Genomic DNA, 16081 nt, shown 5'->3' with positions numbered 1-16081 from the left:
GAGAAAAAATTATTGTAAACCTAAATTTTAATACCCAGCAAAATATCCTTTGGTAGGTAAAATGAAGATAAACAAAACCTGAGGGAATTTGTCTCCAGCAAATACACAGTAAATCTAAAAGTATCCTTCAGAAAGAATAATAATTAATCCCAGATATAAAGAGGAGATGCATAAAGAAATGAATAACATTAAAAAAAAAGTAAAAAAAAAAAAAAAAGTATGGATAAATCTATATGACCAGTAACTATACTAAAACAATAATAGTAATATATTTTAAATATATGTGTATGATTAAAATACATAAAAATAGCATTAAAATTAACATTTACTTTGGGGGACACATATACAACGAAAATATTCCAAGGTACCTGTATAATCTGTCTTGTTTATGGATTGATGTATGTTGTAATTTCTAAGAGTATGTAATTCCAAAACTAACTGAAAACAGTTGGATCAATTAAAAAAAAATACAAGAAAGTGAAAATGGATATGAAAAAGAATAAAGAATATGTGGAAGAAGTAGAAAGCAGGTAAAAGAGTGTAATATCTAAACTTAAATACATTGACAATCATATTAAACATAAATGGGATAAATATTCCAGTTGAAAGATAAAAACTTTTAGACTGGAAAAAATATAAAACTCAAGAAATACATCTAAAAGATAAATATACGGGTGCCTGGGTGGCTCAGTCATTAAGCATCTGCCTTAGGCTTAGGTCATGATCACAGGGTCCTAGGACTGAGCCCCACATTGGGCTCCCTGCTCGGCGGGAAGCCTGCTTCTCCCTCTCCCTCTGCTTCTCCCCCTGCTTGTGTTCCCTCTCTCAGTGTGCCTCTCTCTGTCAAATAAATAAATAAAATCTTTAAAAAAAATAAATAAAACATAAAGATAGTTAGAAGTAAAAGGATAAAATGATAAACCATGTAGAGCTGACCCATAACAACATGGGTTTGAATATATAGATTCAATAAATTAGAATAAATTTGAAAAAGGTTCTTTGTTTTGGTGGAACTTGGCAAGCTGATTCCAAAACGTATTTGCAACTGCACATAGAGGGCTGATACTAACTTTGAAGAAGATTAATAAAAACTTCCTCTATTAGATATTAACTAATTATAAAGCCATAGTAATTAAGATAGTGTGGTATTAGTGCAAGAATAGACAAATACACCAATGAGACAGATAGCTGAGAAACAACCCAAGCATATATGCACTGAATTTACAACAAAGGTGGCACTTCAGGGAACCATGATCTTTCCACAAAAGAGTACGTGGTCATTTGGATATTCACATGGGAAAAAAAAATTAAACTGGACACATTACTTCACACCATATGCAATAATTAACCAGATGGATTATAGACCTAAATGTGAAAGGCAAAACAACAGAATATATTTATGACGTAAGGATAGGAAATACCTCTTAAATGTAGCACAAAAAGCACCAAGAAAAAACTGATAATCTTGACTATACTAAATTAAATGAACTTCTAGGGCACCTGGGTGGTTCAGTCGTTAAGCGCCTGCCTTCGGCTGAGGTCACGATCCCACCGTCCTGGGATCGAGCCCTGCATCGGGCTCCCTGCTCAGCGGGAAGCTTGCTTGTCCCTCTCCAACTCCCCCTGCTTGTGTTCCCTCTCTTGCTGTCTCTGTCAAATAAATAAATAAAATCTTTTAAAAAAATCAAATGAACTTCTAGTCATCAAGGGATACATCAAAGACAGTGAAAAGGTTAATCACTGAGTGAAAGAAGATAACTGTAACACATACACTGAAAAAGGGGTCACAGACAGAATAAAGAACTCTTATAGATAAGAAAAAGTCAAAACCTGTAGAAATGTGGGCGAGAAGGTTCCCATTCAGCAGGGAGTCTGCTTCTCTCTCTCTCTCTCCCCACCCCTTTCTCTCTGCCCCTCCTCCTGCTCATGCATGCTCTCTCTCAAATAAGTAAATCTATATTAAAAAACAAACAAACAAACAAAACCAAAGAGTTACTCAATCTCACTAATAGTCTGGTAAAGGTAAATTAAACCAGAATTAGTTACCCACCAGAACACCTAAAATTGAAGTTTGACTTTACAAAATATTGGTGTGGATATGGAGACCACAGAAACTCACATTCATCCCTGGAAGGATTGTAAAATTAGTACAACTATTTTGGGAAATAGTTTGTCATTATACTATAGTTGAAAATAAGGATGCCTAATGAACCAGCGATTCCTGTCCTAGGAATACATTTAAGAGAAAGGTAAGTACACGTATACCAATGAATGCACATGTATATCAATAAAAATATACAAGAATGTTAATATTACCTGTAATAGAAACTGAAAACAAAATTTAAAAAAGCTAAAAATAACTCAAATGACCATCAATATATCTAGTAAATGTTTACCATATGCTATGTTAAATTCATACAATGGACCATATACTGGACCATACAGTACTGTTTTATGTCTCAACCCAGACAAAAAAGACATATTATTTATTTCAATTTACATAACGTCAAAACCAGACTATATTAATCTATAGCTAATGACACATTTAGTGGTAAAACTATACTAAGAAAATAAACTATACTCAGAAATACTAAGAAGCAATTACCATATAAATCAAGACAGTGATTATTTTGGGGGAGAGAAAAGCAGTTGTTATAGGAAAGAGGTGATAGGGTTTACAGGATGGGGGCAATTTTCTATTTCTTGATCTGAGTAGTAGTTACATGAGTGTTCCCAGGATAATAATTTGTTTAGGTGTGTATTTATGCTATATGTATTTATAGCACATATGTTATATTTCACAGTAAAAAGTGTTAATTACATTTTTAGAAAAGAATATTATATCAACCTGTATGTTCAATTAAGCTAAGATAGAAACAAATACGAAAGCATTTGGGTAGGGGTAAAAATGAATATCAATCTCATTGTGGAAGTATATTACCTACTACCTTGTTGGATAAAAGATATTAATTCATTCATTTGACTAAATTGTGAGGTTGTAGGGACAAGAGACTTATGCCTAATTTCTTTACCATTATGTCCTCAAGACTGTATTTGATCCCTGATACATGGTTTGATTCAATAAACATGGTTAATGAATGAATGCTTTCTTAATTATTTTCCATTTAAAGGGGCAAAGCAGTAGTCCAACAACAGAGATCACCAACTCTCAAGAATGCAACTAGATTTGTTCCCTAGGAATGCGTAAAGTAAGTCACTAGGCATATGAAACATTTCATCTTTCATTAGCTGGAAGAAATAATGAAAGGAACCATGTTTTTGGAATTAATTCTGACTTATAAGCATAAAATAGTGAAGTAGAAATGAAACCCATGAAAAAAAGCAACCATGCCATCTTGGAGTTCTTAATAGTTAAAAAGGGAATAATAAAAACACTAATACTTTAGGGAAGTGAATCACATTTTTCTGGAGAAAACAGCTGTGTGATGCCATAGAAATTTTACTGTGATAGGAAGATCTTCTTTTGAAAGAGAAAGATAGTTTCTAAAAGGTGAAATTCTGAAACTATAAACAAAAAAATTAATCTGATAAGAAAAGAAAGGGCATCTGAAGAATCCAATGTGGTTGTGTATGATATGCAAGTTTAGAATTTTAAGAGATTTGTTTTAAAAAAAAAAAAAAAGGAAGGCATGTGAACAAGGATGAATACAAAAGAGTGGTGTGAAACAAGGAGATTCGTGTAAGTAAAAGCCCAGAATGAGCGGAGGCTGAAGAAAAATGTTAAGAACAATAAAAAGAATGGAAAAAATACATGTAGAGCAAGAACAAGAAAGGAGGAATAGGTCTACTGCTTGGGGCAGATGGTATAATGTTAACAGATGATGCAGAGTAAGAACTACCAAACTCCTATACCACTTTTAATTCTCTATTAAAGAGAAATATTCAAAACTCAAAGGGGCATAAGAAACATGCTCAAAGGAAACTTGAAATATCTTACTTTCATAATCTAGATAGGCTTCATGAAGAATATTAGGAAAACAGAAGATGTTAAATAGGCCAAGTTGGGTAAAGACAGGTAGAGTACAAGGGTAGAAGTTTTCTAAATAATGTATTTTTATCAATTTTAGGACACAGTATCTTTCCCACATTCTAACTTCTTTTGGATGTTAGAATTGGAACTGCATCTTAAAATAGATGTTAAAAAAAAATGGGCCATTCTTAACTGGCAGCACTTTTCTTTCTTAGAGGTACATAAAACAAGGGTGTGTCCTACAATATATTTAATTTTAATTTCCTTCCTGAGGTTCTATAGTACCATGCCAATCAGAGTAGGGGGTCAAAACCCCTAAATCCTGATTAATCAGCTCATAAATATTTCGAGGCAAACTTAAAATTTAAATTCAACTGAAGCTCAGCAAAATAATCTAAAATAATTTATCTTCTAATAGCATTCATTTTTGGAATCTAGTCTATCTTCTCTTCCATTCCTTACCTGGCCCTGACTCTCTCTAATCTCTTCTTCTGTTCTCTAATTTCTGTTTATGATCCTCACATTTCCCTTCTCCCTCCTCATCCCCTCTCTTTTCTACTGTTTCTCCCTTTTAAATTCTCCTAAAAAATTTAAAAAATTAAAAATACATAGCTCTTTCCTACATTTCTTGTGGTAAAATTATGAAAGTCATGTTTTATTCCTATAAATTCCAAGGCTGATCTTATTTTCTTATTTTCATTGCCTATAGAACTGGGATAGACTCTGTGTAGACCATCACCTTTCCTTTTTTTTTTTTCTTTTAAGATTTTATTTATTTGAGAGACCATTTGCATGCACAAGTGCAGGGAGGCGCAGAGGAAGAGGGAAGAAATCTCAAGCAGACTGCACTGAGCACTGAGCGCAGAGCCCAACTCCAAGCTAGATCTCATGACCCCAAGTTCATGACCTGAGCCAAAAAAAAAAATCCAGATGGTTAACGGGCTGAGCCACCCAGGTACTCCAGGAGCAGTATCTTTCTAAATGTGGTCTGAAATCTACTATCTCAGAATCTCTAAGACGGGTCACAGAAATCTGCGTTCTCAACAAGTCCTGTATCACCACTGCTACAGAGACTAGGCTGATCAAGTTTCTTCTATAACTGGGTAAATATTCTTCAGTAAATTATTATAGTAGTAACATTATAGTAGTAACAGGTTCCAACTTTTCCACTTACTTTCTTTCAAAATTTGATCTCCAAATCTATCTGAATGCTTATGTTTTCTTATCCCAGAGAAGAAAACTGTTAAACTTATTCCACTTGCAGTTTCAAAACATAATAATAGAAGACCTCTGCTTCTGCAGAACAGAGTACTAAAGTACTGGAGAGGAGAGAGCTGCACAGAATGAGAACCCTCCAGATATGCAGAGGGATAACCTTCAAGTATTTAGCAGAGAACTAACTAGAACATGCATGTGAGAAAACTACCTGAGGCTGGAAGAAAAAAAATCATCCCAAAAGGTTAGAAGGAACAATGCTTAGTACTCACTCAAATCTTTAAACAGTGTCTGTTCCCACCAGCTAAAAACTTTAAATTCCCAGGGCATTGGGTATAGAACTCAGAAAGATTTTATTGCAATACTGGGGACTGTTTCAATCAAGGCTAATAAATCATAAAATTAAGACCTGAAAGAATCAAACTGCTTCCAAGTATCTTCACTGTATTCCAGAACGAAGCTCAAGAAGATTTATAGGAACATGAAAATACCTAGCACTCAAAACAAAAACAAAAACAAAACAAAAACACCAAAAACTCAAAAAACAAAAAACAAACAAACAAAACTAGCAAAGGCTTTCCAAAGATTACTATACATACAAAGAAATAGGAAAGTATGACCCATAATAAGGAGAATAATCACTTGATTGAAACTGGCCTACAACTGACATAGATATGTTTAAAAAATTAAGTAGAGACATGGAAGTTATAAAAATACCCAAATCAGGGCACCTGGGTGACTCAGGTGGTAAAGCATTTGACTCTTGATATCAGGGTCCTCAGTTCAAGCCCCATGTTGAATGTAGAGTCTACTTAATAAAAAGAGAAAGAGGTGCCCAAATCAAATTCTAGAATGGAAAACTACAATATGTGTGAAGAAAAATGCCTTGAGTGTATTAACAGCAGATTGGATGCTGCTGCTGCTAAGACTAGTAAACATGAAGACTTAGAAATAAAACACCCAAAATTAACCACAAAGAGAAGGAAGAATCCAAAAAATTGAAAAGTGCATCAGTGAGTTGTAAGATAACTTCAAGCAGTCTAACACGCATGTAATTGGGAATCTCTGAAGGAGAGGAGAGATGGGAAGGGACAGAAAAATATTCAAAGAAATAATGCCCCCAATTTTCAAATTTGATGCAACTATAAACCTAGAGATCCGAGATGTTCTACAAATTGAAAGCACAAGAAATGTGAAGAAAATGCCACCAAGGTTCATCATAATCAAAGTACTCGAAGCCAGCAAAAAAGGGAAAATTGTAAAAGCGGCCAGAAAATAAAGACATATTACACACAGAGAATAAAGATAAGAATGAAACAGATTTCTCACTGGAAAAAACCCAAGTGGAAAAGTTGAAAACACATTTAAAGTACTGGAAGAAAAAAAAAAGTCAATGCAGAATTCTATAAAGAGCAAAATTCCTTTTAAAAACAAAGGCCAAATAAAGGCTTTGCAGATATACAAAAGATCAAGGAATTCATCACTGGTATAACTGTGTTCCAAAAAATGTTAAAAGAAATCTTTCAGGCAAAAGGAAAATTATACCAGATGGAAATATGGGTTTACACAAAGGCATCAAGCACACCAGAAATGGAAATAACACAATATGTAAGATTTTCCCCCCTTAATATCTATATCACTTGAAAAAGATAATTGAGAGTTTAAACATTATGAAGTACATAACATATGTATAAGTAAAAATACAACAACAATAGCACAAAGACTGAGGGGAGAAAGAGAAGTATATTTTAAGTTTCTTAAACATATGTGAAATAGTGTATGACTTAAAAGATAAACTGTAATAAAATGTATATTATAAACCTTACAGTGACCACTAAAATAACAACACAAAAAGTTACAGCTTACAAGGCAAGGAGATACATAAAATAAAAAATACTCAATTCAAAATAAAACAGAAACATCATTAATCAAAAATTAAAATCACAATAAGATACCACTACAGGCCTACAGAATGGATAAAATTAGTAAGACTAACCATATTGGGGCACCAGGGTGGCTAAGTTGGTTAAGCATCTCTCTTTGGCTCAGGTTATGATCTCAGGGTCTTGGCGCTGAGCCACAAGTTGGGCTACCCTCTCAGCGGGGAGTCTGTATCTCCCTCTACCTCTCCCTCTGCTCCTCTGTTTGTGCTCTCTTGCTCACCTTCTCTCTCAAATAAATAAAATCTTAAAAAAAAAAAAGACTAAGCATATCAAATGTTGACAAGGATATGAAGAACTGGTAGGAATGTAAAATGGTATGATCATTTCATAAAACAGCTTGGCAGTTTCTTACATAATTAAGGAATAACAACTACATGATCCTGCCATTCCATTCACAAGTATTTATCCAAGAGAAATGAAATCCTGTGTCCATACAAAGTCCTTTACTCAAATGTTCATAGCAGCTTTATTTTTATTATTTTTTTAAAGATTTTATTTATTTGACAGAGGGAGATCACAAGTAGGCAGAGAGGCAGGCAGAGAGAGAGGGAGAAGCAGGCTCCCCGCTGAGCAGAGAGCCCCATGTGGGGCTCGATCCCAGGACCCTGAGATCATGACCTGAGATGAAAGCAGAGGCTTAACCCACTGAGCCACCCAGGCGCCCCACATAGCAGCTTTATTTTTAATAACCCCAAACTGAAAACAACCCAAATGACCATCACAGAGAAATAGATGAACAAGCCATGGTATATTTATACAATAGAATACCTACCCAACAATGAAAAGGAATGAATACTGATACACACTATAACACGAATACACCCAAAATATGCATGCAGAGTGAAAGAAGCCAGATCATAGAAGTGCTTATTTCATGATTCTATTATATAAAATTCTAGGAAATCCAAACTACCATACAGTGGTTGCTTGGGTGTGTGTGTGTGCACATGTACACGGAGAGTAGAGAATGGGAACTGGTGCACAGGAATGTGGGTGGGAGAAGCCAGAAGACAGTACAATGAGGTGTGAAGGAACTTTTTGGGGCGATGGATATATTAATTATCTTGACTGTAGTGATGGTCTCATGGTATACACATGTCAAAAATTATCAAATTGTGCACTTTATGTCAATTACACCTTAAGAAAGTTGTTTGGAAAAAAAAAGACAGAAAAATGCAAAACGATATCATTTATTATTTGTAAAGAGTTAAATGCACAGAAATGATAAATACTTGGTGCCTGGCTGGCTCAGTCAGTAGAGTGTGCAGCTCTTGATCCCAGGTTTGTGAGTTTGGACCCCACATTGGGAACAGAGCTTACTTAAAATAATAATAATAATAATAATAATAATAATTTTTTTAAAAAAGAAATGATAAATATTTAAATCAGCAGAAAAGATTTTTTTCAGATGAAGGTAGGAACAAGGTAAATAGAATCAAGAAAAGGTACACAAGGGATTTCAATGGTATTTGTAAAGTTTTCTTATGGAAAAAAAAAAAAAAAAGGGGAAGGAATGCCCAGGTGGCTCATCAGTGAAGCATCAGACTTGATTTCTGCTCAGGTGGTGATCCCAGGGCTGTGTGATAAAGTTCCACATTAAGCTCCCTGCTGAGCAGAGTCTGCTTAAGACTCTCTCGCTCCCTCTCCCTCTTCCCCTCCCTCCTCTAAAAAATAATATTTGTAATTAAATTTTTTAAAAAGGAAGAAACTGCGACAAAATATCAGTATTTTGGGTGATATCAAAGTTGGGTGATGAGAACATAACTGTTACATTATTTTTACTATTTGCCATATTTTGTATATTTGAAGTGTGTATATGAAAAATTTGTCAAAAAGTTACTTCATCAGTTAGGTTGATGTCAGGGTTAGTTCTTTATTCCTCTGCCAAGCGTGTAAGTTCAGAATCATTTACCAGGGCTACAAAGAAAGTAGATAAAAATCTAACATATTACAACCCTGACATTCTACACAAAATTGTCTATACATCTGTGTATCTGCATTTTTCTAAAAGGTAAACCCAGGTGCACCTGGGTAACCCAGTTGGTTAAGCAGCCAACTCTTGATTTCAGCTCAGGTTATAAACACAGAGCTCCACTGGGGGTTCCATCTCAGTGTAGAGTCTGCTTGTCCCTCTCCCTGCCCCCCCCTCACTTAAGTGTGCTCTCTCTAAAATAAAAAAAGATCTTTAAAAAGTAAACCCACAATATCCTGATTATTACATTAGCTACCTAACTAGTATTCTTATTTCCATCCTTGCTTCCTTAGAATTTATCCTTTTCATAATAGTCAAGGTGATCTTTTAAAGTCATATCAGTTCATCATCCACTCAGGTCCTTCTCTACCCAAACTTCAAAGACTCTCTACCCAACTTCAAATTACCACAATCTGCCAGGTCGTCCATCATCAGATCCAGGTGATTGCCCTTACTTCTCCTATATCCTCCTTGCTCACACCAGCCACACTAACCTCCTTACTACCCCTTGAATATGCCACTGCATCCTCTCCCCTCAGTCTTCCCACTTGATTCCCTAACTTCCTTCAAGTCTCTGCTTAAATGTCATCAGAAACCTTTCGCAAACACTGTGTATATGAGAACATTCATCACCTTCTGTGATTTTTTTGTTCCCTTTAACCAGCTTTACTTTTACTTCATGGCACTTATAACCATCTAAATATTATATGTCTAAAAGGTTTTATTTATTTGATAGAGAGAGAGAGACAGTATAAGCAGGGGAGTGGCAGAGAGAGAGGGAGGAGCAGACCCCCTGCTGAGTAGGGAGTCCGACATGGGGCTTGGTCCCAGGACTCTAGGATCATGACCTTAGCCAAAGGCAGAAGCTGAACCAACTGAGCCATCCACATGTCCCATTATATATTTATTTGTTAAAAAATTATCTGTCTCTGCTTTTTCCACTCGCCATCCCCAGAATATAAGTTCAATGACAATAAGAATTTTGTTTTGCTCATGACTATATCCCCCAGGGTCTAGAATAGTATTTAGAACATAGCAAAAGTTAAAATGTTTCTGCTCTTTTAATAATCAGGTCAGAAAGGCTGACATGCCAAGTTTTGAAAATTTACAATATCTGCAAGTTATTATATCTGCAAGTTAGATAGTCAATGAAGTAAGTTCAGAAACAAGAAACTACACTAACTCAGTAATTAGCAAGCTTATAGGATACAAACAGTAAACTGTGAACTATGGCCAAACTTTTTATAATCAAGGTTATATATCTCTCTCTTTAGTTCTATAACAAAATTTAATAACTAGTTTTGGCTTTTCCTCCTTCTTCCAGAAATACCCTGAAGTTTCTGTCTAAAGATTAAAAAATATGTTTAAACATATACTTATCTTTACTGATAATTGTAGAAAGTAATTATTCTGAGTTAATTAAAATTCTGAAAAAAAAGTTAATTATGTATTTAATGATTAAAAGAGTGGCTATGCATATATTTACTTGTGTTAAATATTGAATTAAGGATTCCTAATGTGTTTTTACAACATGTAATTTTGTGAGCAAATTGTGTACTGCCAAAAACATTTGGTATCATAATAACTTGACTTCCTTACAAACAGAGCACAAGTCCACTAGTAAACATTTAAACAACTTAGAGTAAACACATTCTAGACATATCATTTATTATTAAAGGCTCCAGAGTCATAACTGCTTAATTACAATAAATCTGGACTGTTCTTGTATTACCTAACTACACTAAGGTAGTAGTTGTATATTGATAGTAGTATAACAACTTTACACTTATTTCAACACCAAAAGGCACCAAAAAGAAAATATATATATTATATATAGCTTAAAAATACTAACTGAAATACCAAAAGCAGTAAAACTCAAAGGAGAAAAAAGTCTCCATTTATTTACTCAACATGTATCTAATGAGGACTAACATATAGGTATTAAGTGCAGTACTCACTAAGTTAATATTAATTCCAGATTAGATTCCTGCATTACCACTTATTAAGGCCTTGTGCAGTTAATACACTACGTTTCTTTGTTATTCATCCTTCTTTTATCTAAAAAATGAGGATAACACTTCCTTTATCCAGCATCTAGCCAGCTGGAACTATATCACTTACTGGTCTCTATAATATATTTGAAAATTGTATGTTGACTTACTTCTTTTATTACTAAAGCCTTAAACTATTATTTAAATATTTTATTTAACTTTTTATGAATTCACATTTAGGTAAGTTTCTTCAAAGCTAATATTGTGATATATTCTAGAGAATCCTATATTATCAGCTACTATTATTATTGTATGTTAAGTACTTGGGAAGGGGGGCAAGAAAGACTAAGCTTTTTAAAATACACATTTTGTACCTTTGTAAGACAAGTGAACCATGGTGGGGAAAAAATGATGCATTTACAATGTGGTTTTTTTTTTTTTTAATTTTATTTATTTGGCAGACAAGTAGGCAGAGAGGCAGGCAGAGAGAGAGGAGGAAGCAGGCTCCCCACTGAGCAGAGAGCCCCATATGGGGCTCGATCCCAGGACCCTGAGATCATGACCTGAGCTGAAGGCAGAGGCTTGAACCCACTGAGCCACCCAAGCGCCCACAATGTGTTTTAAGTTAAACTAACAAAACCTAACACTTCTGCTTGCCTTGATCTAGCAGTTAAAAGTGAAAGTATCAAATCAAGCTTACTCCAATTCCTCTTATTTACTGAATACATACTTATGACAAGGGCTATGTAAACACTTTGCACACATGATTAACAATCCTTACAATCATCCTGGAATACAGCAGAATGAGATTTTACTTTCAGAGAAAGCATTATGTATAAAAAGAAATAAGAATTCTTTTGCAGAGGGAGCAAAATTCGTCATTTATACGAATTTTTTTAAAGATTACTTATTTATTTGACAGAGAGAGAGAGAGCACGCACACAGTGAGTGAAAGAGAGAGAACATGAGTGAGGAGAGAGGCAAGACGGGGAGCAGGGAGCCTGCTGCAGGGCCTGATCCCAGGATCTGAGATCATGACCTAAGCCAAGACAGATACTTAACCAACTGAGTCACACAGGTGCCCCTAAGATCTTTTTTTAAGAGATAAATTTGAGCAGTGAGGCACCTGGGTGGCTCAGTTCTTAAGTCTCCAACTCCTGATTTAGGCTAAGGTCTTTATCTCAGGTTGCTGGGATTAAGCCCTGCCTCAGGGTCTGCGCTCAGCAGGGTGTCTGCTTGAGGATTCTCTCTCCCACTCCCTTAGCCCCCTCCCCACTTCCCTGCCCCCCCCATTCATGCACATGCACTTGCTTTCCAAAATAAACAAACAAATCTTAAAAAAAAAAAAAAAAAAGATAAATTTGAGCAAGCTTGTTTATAACCAATTATTTCTTCCAATAACTAGAAAGCCAGTTTTGGGGGGGTGGGGAAGAAAACACAAGAAATCAAAACTAGGAAGAAATCAGGAAAAATGGGTGATTTTACAAGAGAAGAAAAATATTGTTAAAAATATATATACATATAAAGATAAAGTCCAAAGGGATTTAAACCAATTATTCAAAAGAATATCTACCTCCCCCAAAGGAGGACAGCTGGACATTTCACATGATGGCAAAGTTCCCCCAGAGCAGGCACCCTCAGAGAACCACTTTGGAAGTTATCTGACCTTTCTCACTTGCCCTCAGAAATCAGGCAGCATTATTCCTGCCTCAGCCCAGATTCAACAGGAAGGGAATCATACTGTGATATAGCACCATCACAGTGCATGATCATAATGCATGATCATAATGTGCAATACCAACTAGATGGAAATATTTGCAGGTATCTTTAAAAATCTACCACAACTGGTATGTAGACTATTAAAAAATACATTAAAAGTACAAGAATATCCCATATTCATAGGTGGGAAAACTGGACATTATAAATACGTCAATTTTCTCTAAATACACGGATAAATCCAACGCAATTCCCAAATTCCAAACAAGACTGTATATGGACTTTGACAAGCAGATCCAAATTTCATATGGAAGACTAAAGGGCCACGAACAGCCAAAACACTTCCAAAAAGGGAAAAATGGAAGCACTATCCTACCAGATATCAAGCCATATCATAAGGCTGTCTTAATTAAGAGTGTGGAACTTGATGGAGAAACAGACAAACTGACCAGTGGGATAGAAAGACCAGCAACAGACACATACATATATGGAATCGTGATATGTAATAGAATTGTAGAAATCAGTTAATAGTGTGAGACAACTGGTTTTCCAAATAGAATAAGGGAAATTTTATTTGTATCTACTTCGTATCACCAATTTCAGATGGATTAAAGACTTAAATGTTAAAAGCAAAATATTTAAAACATTTTTTTAAAGTGTTTTAGGGGCACCTGGGTGGCTCAGTCAGTTAAGCGGCTGCCTTCAGCTTAGGTCATGATCCTAGCGTCCTAGGATCAAGTCCTGCGTTGGGCTCCCTGCTCAGCGAAGAGCCTGCTTCTCCCTCTCCCCTCTGCCTGCCGCTCTGCCTACTTGTGCTCTCTGTCAAAATAAATGAATAAGATCTTTTAAAACTAAATAAATAAATAAATGTTTTATAAAATATAGGAAAATATCTTCTTGATCTTAAAATAGAAAGTATTCCTTGAATAAGACACCTTAAGCATGACCATAAAACAAAAGACTGAAAAATTAGAGTATGTTTAAATTAAGAATTCCTTTTCAACAAAGATGCTATAATGAAAGTAAAAAGATAGTTCTTTTCATATATATCTAATAATGAGAAATCTAGAAAAGCCATTGTAAATGTTCAGGAAACTGTCCAAAAAATAAGTTTTACACAAACTAGCAAAGAACTAGCCTATCCAGAAAATTCAGAGCATATATGAATAAAACTAAACAAATACTTACATCTAAAAACAGTTTCAATCTCACTTTAATGGCACACATAAAGCTTTGCCAGATGGAGATCAATAATGTAAATATACATATATTCTTTAATCAGTAAACACTTTGATTATAGCCACTGTCTCAAGATAATAAGTGATTTTTACTGACCTACTGAACAGGGAAGATGGTAAGAAATCCTAGTCATAATAATCTCATTGACATTTACATGCTTAATACCATTCAATAAACACTGAATCTTGCTGAACACCAGGTACTGCGGGACACGCAAATAGCAGAGACACAATCCCTGATCTTTAGGTCCATAATCTAGTTAGCAAGCAGTAAAATACATATATAAAGAGGTAAGTCAAATTTCTATGAGACCTCAAGTCAATCTGTTTTTTTCCATCTCCACTATCTCTGTAATCTCTCCTAAAGGCTCTCTTGCATTCATTTCACTCTATCCCGATCTATTCACTACACTGCAGCTATAGAAACCTTTTTGAAATGCAAGAAGCCCAGAGATGCACTCTTTGGAGAAACAAAACCACTGTGGAGATTCAGAAACACCAAGCACAGGGCTAAAAGAGATGTATGTGAAACCTTGCACTAAACAAGGACACCCTAGCAACCTTCACTTAGTCTGTTTCTATAACTGAAAAGTTAAGTGTCTCCTTGCCCCAGGAGAAAGAGGATTCTTCTTTAGAAAACTGAACCAGAACAAGCCTCCAGCTACTGATATTTGGAGGTTCCTCCAAGGAAAATGCCATATTTTGCTGACTCTTGCAATTAAAGATTTAAAAAAAAAAAAAAAAAAAAGCAAAGAGCAGAGGAATTAATTATCAAATAATTTAAATTTCCCACCAGGTGGCTCAGTTGGTTAAACATCTGACTCTTGATTTCAGCTAGGTCATGATCCAGGTCTTGGGGTCTATACAGGGCTCTGTACTCAGTGGGGGTTTGCATTCTCTCTTCTTTACTCTGCCCCTCCCCACTGCTAGTGCATGCTCTCTAAAATAAATAAGTCTTTAAAAATGATTAAACAAATAAATTTCCCAGAATAAAGAACATAAGTTTTTAGATTCAAAGAGTCCAACACTAAGCACACCATGATCAAATTTGAGAACACCAGGGATTAAACGGATTACAAAAGCTCCCAAAGAGAAAAATAAAAATTGGGAAATCAGATCAGCTTTAGCAAGAGCTACACTAAAAAACCTTTATATCTAAAAGAATTCCAACTAGAATTCTATACCTACTGAAATTAGTAATCACATGGGAGGAGAAAAAAGGTATTTTTCAGACTCATAATAACATAAAAATTTACCTCCAAGGTACCCTTATTTAGAGACCTACTACTCCAACAAAACAAAAGTAAACCAAAAGTGAGTAAGACATGATATCCCAGAAAACATGGACCCACACAGAAGAGCAGTGAAGGAAATCCCAGAACAGCAGCCATGCAACAGGCCTAGAAAGTAAATTCAGATCGGGACTGGGAATCGGGCTATAGGAAGGAGTCTTCATTATAAAGAATGGAACGTAGTAAATCCGAGCATATGAAAATTATTACTGATAGCATGTAGCAGAGATGTGGAACATTTAAAAAAATTAACTACAAATACACAGAAAGCCAGTAAAGAAAAAAAAAAGAGAGAAAAAGAGAAACAACTATTAACTTCATAAAAAGCAAAGACTATACTATTTTACCATTTGGCTCGGAAGGAAACAATATCTTCATAAACAAAATAATGAAATACTGATTTATAATTTAACCAAAAATTACACTATATGTAATTGTATAAGGGGAAAGGAAGTACAAAAGCAGAGTAAAAAGCTAGAGCTCCAAGAAGAGATAATACCACAAGAAGAGATAATACCTCAACCTGATTGAGAAATACCAGTCTACAAATGATATTAAGGAATAAAGAGATAAATACCAGGGAAAATGGTCAAAATGATTAAAAGTGGTTTCTTGCAATTAGGACTTGGAGATGGAAAAGGGTAAGGTAAAGCCTTTTAACTTTATTTGGATTTTCACCATGTAAATACATGATTTTCTAAAATTAATTTAAAATAATTAACA

General features: G+C 34.9%; 1 protein-coding gene across 2 annotated transcripts in view; it reads right to left on the bottom strand.

Annotated features, from left to right (window-relative positions):
* STX17 (syntaxin 17) overlaps window positions 1-16081 on the bottom strand; it is a 58707-nt gene that overhangs the window by 29561 nt on the left and 13065 nt on the right. The gene's annotated exons all lie outside the window — the stretch shown is intronic.

The sequence above is a fragment of the Lutra lutra genome, chromosome 13, assembly GCF_902655055.1.
Source record: "Lutra lutra chromosome 13, mLutLut1.2, whole genome shotgun sequence".
NCBI classification, from domain to species: domain Eukaryota; kingdom Metazoa; phylum Chordata; class Mammalia; order Carnivora; family Mustelidae; genus Lutra; species Lutra lutra.
Note: the sequence above shows the minus strand (reverse complement) of the source record. Positions and strands in the feature narration are given on the sequence as shown.